This window comes from Cololabis saira, chromosome 11 (assembly GCF_033807715.1).
Source record: "Cololabis saira isolate AMF1-May2022 chromosome 11, fColSai1.1, whole genome shotgun sequence".
Lineage (NCBI taxonomy): Eukaryota > Metazoa > Chordata > Actinopteri > Beloniformes > Belonidae > Cololabis > Cololabis saira.
This window is the reverse complement of record NC_084597.1, coordinates 6,536,909-6,546,185: the sequence shown is the minus strand read 5'-3', so window position 1 is coordinate 6,546,185 and position 9,277 is coordinate 6,536,909.

Sequence of the window (9,277 nt, the reverse complement as noted above, 5' to 3'; positions counted from 1 at the left end):
AGACAACAGGGGCCTGTACTACGAAGCGGGATTTGGGGTTAGCGAGGTAACTTCAGGTTTAACCCTGGGTTTTCAGGACTACGACGGTGGTTCACTTCTTACCGGGGTACATCGCCATGGTAACTTATGCTGAACAGCTAACCTGCTCCGGAGCAGGTTATGTTCCAGATACAGATCGCCGGGTATAAAAGCACCGCCCACTGACCAATCAGCTCTCTTGGAAAATGGCATGCCCTTTCGAAGAGAATCCAGTGGAGCTCGGTGCGCGGATCGTGAGAGGATCCCTCCGATCTTCTTCTTGTCATTTTTTTTTCTGTTTGCTGCAAGAAATGTCAATGCTATTTCATTGTGCTTTTGTATACTGATATCATCCTAAAACAGAGAGTGATAGAAACACTAAAGCCTTGTACTTGTTGTACTTCTAAGATATGAAAGTGAGCCTACTTACCGCTTTGAATTATGTTTTTATATTTATTTTTTATTTGCTCCCATGTGCGTTTCACTCCGCTGGGGTTGCAGCTGAAGGAATGAGGCTACAATTGTCATACACGCCATACGAATACATCTAAGCAACACATGCATTTAACAGAATAGACAACTGTAATTATAGTCAGATCTACTTATGCCCTAATGATGGGGCAGTGATGTTTATATCCCTATGAACTTACGCATTTATACAGTCAGCGATCTTTTGCCAGCTGTCTTTCCTGCATTTTGCAGCTGCAACTGTGTTGCTTTTTGCCTGTATTATATGCCTATACTCATCATATTTCCGTAAAATTATTGTTTGCTCTTCGCTACTGAAATAAGCGGCTCTGACAGCGGACTTCTCCATGCTTGCGATTGGTCATGCGCTGAAAACACCGCCCCTTTTATGTGCACGCGCTCATATCCAGATTGGAGAAACCTGGGTTGATATACCGAGTTGATAACCACCGTCGTGTGACCGCTTAGCGTGATTGCAATTGTCCGGGTTAGTGAATCTGGATAAGGAAAAGATATCCTGGGTATGTTGAACTTGCTTCGTAGTACAGGCCCCAGGTGGGGTTTCAAAGTGTTTACATAAAATACATACAGAGTGCATATTATTTACATTTAAGCTGGTATTGGTTGCAAAATATCATAAAAATACATTTTCACTGAAATTTTATTGAATGTAATGTGTGTGTGTTTTTGTTTGTTTGTTTGTTTGTTTGTTTGTTTGTTTGTGTGTGTGTGTGTGTGTGTGTGTGTGTGTGTGTGTGTGTGTGTGTGTGTGTGTGTGTGTGTGTGTGTGTGTGTGTGTGTGTGTGTGTTAATTCATTTGTTTAATTCTCAAAAAAAAAAAAAAAAAAAAAAAAATAGGTCAAATGTGTCCTGTGAAGTATTTTGTATTGTATTAACTGTAGGTTTGCGCTTTTTTGCCATAAGATACATGTTTTAACAGATTTGATTTCAGAAGTTGGCATCAGGAGCGATTGATCGGTCCTGTTCCCATTTTATTGTTGGTATGGAGAGTGTTTTTTCTGGATGGGAAATAATTCTGTATATTTTGGAGAGAAGTTGTTTTGTTGATTTAATGTCAATTAAGTCTTAGCATGATGGCGGAAGATTGGGGTTAATGGTTTTTATGTCAAATGAAGCTTGAATTGCTGAATTAAATTGTATATATATGTATAATATATATATATATATATATATATATATATATATATATATATATATATATATATATATATATATATATATATATATATATATACACATATGTACTCCTCCTTGAACCGCCACCTTACTGTGGTGGCGGGGTTTGTGTTGCCCGAGTGATCCTAGGAGCTATGTTGTCTGGGGCATTGTTGCGCTGTATAATAAAATCGCGGTGAGCCGCGAGTCGTTCTCGCGCTGACTCCCCGCTTCCTGATTCAAACGTCTGACGGCCCCGCCCCCGACCAATCGGTGGCGTGTAGTGTGATGACATCAGATCCAGGGCCGACTCAGCACGCTCAGAACCTCGGCAGAATAGGTACAGAAAAAGTACCTACTTGGCCAGCCTCTACCCGTCTCGGCCCGTAGTGGAGAAGCGCAAGACGGGGGCATGGCGAGTAGAAGCGCACAGAGTAGGTACTAGTCGAAAAGTGCCATAAGAGTGGTTTACAATCTAATCATGGTGAAGAAAAAACCAAGGACCGTTATATCGCCCCGATCGGCGTCACCGGGGCCCCTCCATGGAGCCAGGCCTGGGGTTGGGGCTCGAAGGTGAGTGCCTGGTGGCCGGGTCTTTGCCCAGCCCAAAACGCCTTCCCGTAGGTCCACCACCCGCAGGAAGGACCATGAGAGGCTGGTGCATTGTGGACAGGGTAGCGGTCGTAGCGGCCGTAGCGGTCGTAGCGGTCGTGGCGGGGCCTCGACGACCCAATCCCTGGACCAAAACCCTCTCAGTGGGGACATGGAATGTCACCTCGCTGTGGGGGAAGGAGCCGGAGCTTGTGCGTGAGGTTGAGAGATACCAGCTAGAGATAGTCGGGCTCACCTCCACACATAGCTTGGGCTCTGGAACCCAGCTCCTTGAAGGGGGCTGGACCCTCCACTACTCTGGAGTTGCCCAGGGTGAGAGGCGGCGGGCTGGTGTGGGCTTGTTAATAGCCCCCCAGCTCAGTCCGTGTGTTGGAGTTCACCCCGGTGAAACGAGAGGGTCGCTTCCCTGCGCCTTCGAGTCGGGAAAAGGTCTCTCACTGTTGTTTGTGCCTACGGGCCGAACAGCAGACAATTCAATGCAATTAAGGTTTTCCTCCCTCTAGGGGAGTTTTTTACCTGCCATTGTTTATGTTTATATAATAATTGATCAGGGTTTATGTTCTGTTCTCTGGAAAGAGTCTAGAGACAACTTCTGTTTTAATAGATGCTACATATAAAAATGTCATTGAATTAAATTCTTACCTCCCTGCACCCATAATTCTGTAAAAGTCCAACTACGTGACTCTTCCACTTCTCCAGAGTGCAGTCTTCATGCTCCCGAGCCTCCCAATTAACTTCCCAGATAAGTGGTTTTCCCAAGGCTTCACAGCCGTTTGATCTCAATACCTTCACCTCGTCTTGCTGTCTGCATGTGGGAATGTTACTTCCACACTAAACAGAGCAATAAGATCAGCTGCTGATTTTCTCTAACTGATCTCACCGAGCATTAAAGTCATCTCAGATCACAAGCATTCAAGATGTAGTTCCAAGTAGGCCGAGGTTTAAAAACAGTCGAGCACTTTTTCCGTCTGTGAAATACAAGCAGTTATAAAATGACAGTGACAAGATTACTCTGATTAATACATTAAGGCAAGTAAAGTATTTTCTGTCATGGTTGGTCCACCAGCCTTCAGTAATTTTCCACTCACCTCTCTCCTGCTCCCCCCATCTGCCAGCCACGCCCACCTCGTCACTCACTCCACTCACCTGCTCTCCCAGCTGCAGCTCCTCAGCAATCAAGACAGCATAAAAGCTCCACTCTCCTCTTTGCCCACTGCCACATCGTCTCTATGCATCTAGATGCAAGACCCTCCAGCATTCCCTGTCTTGACTTCCCGTTGCCGACCCTGCCCGTTCCTGGACTCTGCCTCGTCTCCTTTTCTCCGGTGCCTGACCTTGTCTTCCGAACCTGACACTGATTACTGCCTGCTCTTCGTCCCTCGTTCCGTCTGCTTTGTGTGCTGCATTTGGGTCCGAAACCTCACTCTGTAACAATTTTGTAACAATAGAAATCCCAAGCATTGTCTTCTTGAATACGAATGGTTTTGTAGTTTCCCAGGTTTCTAGTGTGACAGCACAGAGCCATACTTGTACTGAAGTCTATTTTAGCACCGGCCATTTATCATCGTCTGTTTTCCCCCTCCAGCTACGCGTTCGTCTCGAAACCGCTGTCACCCAGTCCTGCACTTAGCTTCTTAAAGTCACTGAGTGTTTCTGATATTAGACAAGAGTTACGCTTTTAACTAAATGTTTGATAGAATCTGAGCCAATGAAGTCCATCTTTAACTGCACAAATTTGAATTACCTACCTGCCTCAGATCTTCGTCCTCACTCCCTTTACATTTGCCTTTAGCTTGCTTGAGGATTATGCAGGTTGCTTATCTTGATACTTCAAAGGAGCTTTAATACAGAACATGTTCATTTCAGTCAGACTCTATTTAGTCTTCAAAGTGAAGTTTCTAACAGCCTCTGCAGAAGAAGACTTTTACACGTGGCACAACTGACACAGGTGCTTTCAACAGCAATTAAAAAGCTTGGCTGCTTTGCACGTGAATGGATTACAGAGAATGGGTTTAAAGTCTTATCTAATAGACGTTACCATGGATGTCAGAGGTGAAGCTCTCAGCATCATTATAGCTGCTGTGTTTTTAGAGAAAGGACAGAAGGCAAACACGGAAAGCGCAAGACACCCGCGACGTCGACATCTGGTTTTTCTTGTCCCATTTTAAAGTGCATATGATTCTGTTAATCCTCGTTCTCTGTACTTGCTTCGGGTTACTCAAACATAAGGCGATTGCAGGGGTTTTGAATTAGTGTTAAGGCTCGGTTAGCTCATAATTCATCAATATCCCCTTGAGATCAGTTTGAGCTCTTCACTCCCAGTAAACACTTTAAAGTCGTTGATGATCGTATGTGCAGAATCAGAGGATGAACCAAGCGATCTTCTTGTAAATAAATGCATATTGAGCCCCAGCTGATGTCGACAGAGGTGTTCCCCCCCAGTTTTTAGCCAAATCTGTAAAAATGTTTCAAGACCACTATAATAACGGGGTAATTTAAAAGCCTGAAATCCTACTTACTTAAGGGCATTCAATCCTTCAAGTGTGATTATCTAAGATTCTTGCACATATCCTGTAAGGTCAGATATAATTTGTGATCGTTACTAAGCTTTAACCAGCATGTGATGGACCAAATGATGCACATCACATAAATAAATTGTTATTTTATCACAACGCAAGTTCACTACAGTCAACTACAAGAGGTAAGACAGAGGTATATACAACGTGCTTGTGCTGTGTTAATACACTACATGTAACAGGCAATCACAGCACACAGTCTTGTATTGACAAATCTCAGGCTTATTGAATCAGCAAATTGGTAATCAGACAATGTACAAGTACATTATAATTCCATTTTGATTGTGTCATTTATTTTTATAAAAACATGTTAACTGTAAAGAAATCACAACACTGAATGTTCGCAAATGATAACTTTATTGTTAAAAAAAATCAAATAAAATAACATTTGTACACATTATATACACCATACACTGTTTATATACACCAAGTTGTATATAAATAACATTATTCATATAATGAATAATGATGTGATTTTTTTATATTGCGCATCCACTTTTTCAAATGTCACTATGCACTAGGAAGGCACCACCTGCCTCCATCAGTGCCAGGCTCCTTTTCAGGCCCTCCTTCTCCATGTGGTAACTCCCACCGACTTCATTGCTCTGTATAACAAAAGAAGTGAGACACAAAAAGGGATATGTAATACCATTTGAGTGTTATGTGTTATAAAATTAAAACAAATGTGCTGTACCCATTGACCACTGACCTGCACTAGCTGTACATCAATGATGGTGTTTCTCTTCAGGTTCATAAGAGTGTAACTCCAATATTTGGCACAGTGTCCTGAGGAATTAAATTTTATTAAGGAAAATATGAACAAAATAAATCAACATTTCTTAGTCAAAAGTCAATTTTGAAGCCCATGCCTTGCAGTAATAAAGTTTCAATAAAGTACCTGGAGAGTCAGCCCTCATGTCTTCCGAAGGTGTCGTTGAACAGCTTCAGGTGCATTTCTTGGAAGATCTGAAACCATAGACAGAAAAAAATTGTATTACTAATAGAGCTTCAAGCTTTTCAAGCGGGGATAATTTGCACCAATTATGTTCAAGGACTCAAAACCGAGTCCGATGACACCACCCACGACTCTTTATGTCAAACCATTCCAAAGTTATGGCAGAAAGTAGGAACTATGAAATATGGACCAATCAGATGAAGCGGGGGCACGCTTTTTGACGTCTATCGTCGCCACGGTAACGCTTTTGACTGAGAAAAGTAATGTCCATCGTCGCAGGATCGAGACGCACATTTTGATGTATAACACACCTGGGTGCACGTTACGGTTCGGGCGAAGAAACGGCCAAAGAAATGACGTAAATTGTGCCAAAATTACACGATTAATTAAAAATGGCCGACTTCCTGTTCGGTTTCGGCCATGGCGCCAAGAGACTTTTCTTTAAGTTGCAACATGATACAGGTGTGTTTTCGAGGGGGCGCTGTCGAGCCATTAGGCCACGCCCATTAATGCAAACCATTAAATATCACATTTTTCGCCAGGCCTGGCTTGCGTGCAAAATTTTGTGACTTTTGGGGCACGTTTAGGGGGGCAAAAAGGCCCTCCTTTCGTCGGAAGAAAAACGAGAAAAAAAAATTCCTACAGATAGAATAGGGCCTTCGCACTGTCAGTGCTCGGGCAGTTATATAATAATAATAATACATATTATATATAATAATAAACTTTATTTATATAGCACCTTTCTTAACAAAGTTACAAAGTTTTTCCCAAGAACAATAAAATACATCAAGATAAAAAGACAGTGCATAGTGGATAAGAACATAAGATAGCAATAACCAAGTCTAAAATGAATACCAGTATTCACACCACAATAAAAGCTTATCTAAAAAGGAATGTTTTTAGTAAAGATTTAAAAGCAGTGGGGGATTTAGCTGACCTGATCAGCAGGTTCCAAAGTTTGGGGGCCCAGACTGCAAAAGCTCCATCACCTTTGGCCACAAGCCAATGGTGATGAGGGAGGCCCTAGCAGGTAGGGAGTTAAAAGTTCTTTAAAATAACTAGGGGCTTAATTATGCCTTAAAAGTCAGCAATAGAATTTTAAATCAATGCGATATTGAACAGGAAGCTAGTGAAGGGACGACAGAATTGGAGTGATATGTTCAAATTTTCTTAAGGCAGTGATCAGACGAGCAGCAGCGTTTTGTACCAACTGAAGGCGGTGGAGTGATGATTGAGAAATACTGGTGTAAAGGGCGTTACAATAATCCAGGCCAGAAAGAATAAAAGCATAGATAACTTTGTGGAGATTATCAGGAGATAAAAAAGATTTGATTTTGGAAATCAGCTTCAGCTGGTAAAAACACGACTGGACAACTTTCTTAATTTGTTCATTAAAACAAAGGCCGGAGTTAAATAAAACACCCAAATTCCTAGCAGTTGGTTTCATGTAGTGTGAGAGGGTTCCGAGATTGGCAATTATCTGGCTGGAGGATTTGGGAGTGGCAAATAAAATAATTTATGTTTTATCATTTCATTTGAGAAAAGATTTTGGGATGTCCAGGAATTGATGTTGGAAAGACAGTTGGGTGAGACTGATCTGATTGGTGGCTCTTAATGGAACATATAACTGTCGTCGGCATAACACTGGTACTGTATGTTGTGTTTCTTGATGACTTGACGCAGGCATAAGGCACCAGTGTAGTCTCATCCAGATAATGCTCAAAGGCTTGAGGCAAATCAACTCAATCCAGTTGTCTTGAGTCAAGTCTTTGCAGAAATCCTTTGTTAAGGAGAAATAGTTAAAACTATATAATTATCGGGACATAGGCATCGCATGATTGTTTCTGACCACTCACCTTGTTCATGAAAACATCAAATTCCCGAAAATATTTTTTCATTATGGGGTAGCATTGCCTCAGTGGGTGGAATCAGTTCTCCCACCAGTGTTGGAACAACTCATCCCCTGTCGAAGTGTCCTTGGGCCAGGCACTGAGCTTACACTGCCTCCCACATTGCAAATCACTGCCACTTGAGGGTAACGACCCAGAGCTCCAATAGTACCAGTCCTTCTGGTGAAGGTAGTGTCAGGTCATCACTTGGCCAGCAATTCCTCTTCAATGTGTTCCCATGGCGTGGGGCTAAGGAAGTGTGTCTGTGTCAGACAGGAAGCGGGCATAAAATAAATAAAATGTGACTTAAAACACCAGATCAATTACGAACAAATGAATCTGCTGAATCTGATTCCAAATCCAACTAACAGTGAGTAGGTCTCTAGTTAGTCCCTCTAGTTAGTGTTAGTAAACCTCTAGTTAGTGTTAGTCTAGTTAGTGTTAGTAAACCTCTAGTTAGTGTTCAGTAAACCTCTAGTTAGTGTTGGTAAACCTCTAGTTAGTGTTCCGTTAACCTCTAGTTAGTGTTAGTAAACATCTAGTTAGTTTTGGTAAACCTCTAGTTAGTGTTACGTTAACCTCTAGTTAGTTTAGTAAACCTCTAGTTAGTGTTGGTAAACCTCTAGTTAGTGTTCAGTAAAGCCTCTAGTTAGTGTTTAGTAAACCTCTAGTTATTTTAGTAAAGCCTCTAGTTAGTGTTCAGTAAACCTCTAGTTAGTGTTGGTAAACCTCTAGTTAGTGTTAGTAAACCTCTAGTTAGTGTTCAGTAAAGCCTCTAGTTAATGTTAGTAAATATCTAATTAGTGTTAGTAAACCTCTAGTTAGTTTCAGTAAACCTCTAGTTAGTGTTAGTAAACCTCTAGTTAGTGTTCAGTTAACCTCTAGTTAGTGTTGGTCTAGTTAGTGTTAGTTAACCTGTAGTTAGTGTTTAGTAAACCTCTTGTTAGTGTTAGTAAACCTCTAGTTAGTGTCAGTAAACCTCTAGTTAGTGTTAGTAAACCTCTAGTTAGTGTTAGTAAAACCTCTAGTTAGTATTTAGTAAACCTCTAGTTAGTTTCGTCAACCTCTAGTTAGTGTTTACTAAACCTCTAGTTAGTGTTAGTAAACATCTAGTTAGTGTTTACTAAACCTCTAGTTAGTGTTTAGTAAACCTCTGGTTAGTGTTAGTAAACCTCTGGTTAGTTTAGTAAACCTCTAGTTAGTATTTAGTAAAGCCTCTAGTTAGTTTAGTCAAACCTCTAGTTAGTGTTTACTAAACCTCTAGTTAGTGTTAGTAAACCTCTAGTTAGTGTTTAGTAAACCTCTAGTTAGTATTTAGTAAAGCCTCTAGTTAGTGTTTACTAAACCTCTAGTTAGTGTTAGTAAACCTCTGGTTCGGTTTAGGCTCCTGGGACACCATCTTCTCTGGCTCACTCATTGGGTAGTCATGTGACCTTAGTCATGTGACTCCGTTGTGTCTATAACTGCCAGAGCTACTTCCTGTGGACCAAACAACTGATGAAGGTGTTTGGATGAACACCGAAACGTCTTGTGTTTTTAAGTATGTTTTAAGTCCAGTGTTTTTAAAATAAAATCCTTTTTAG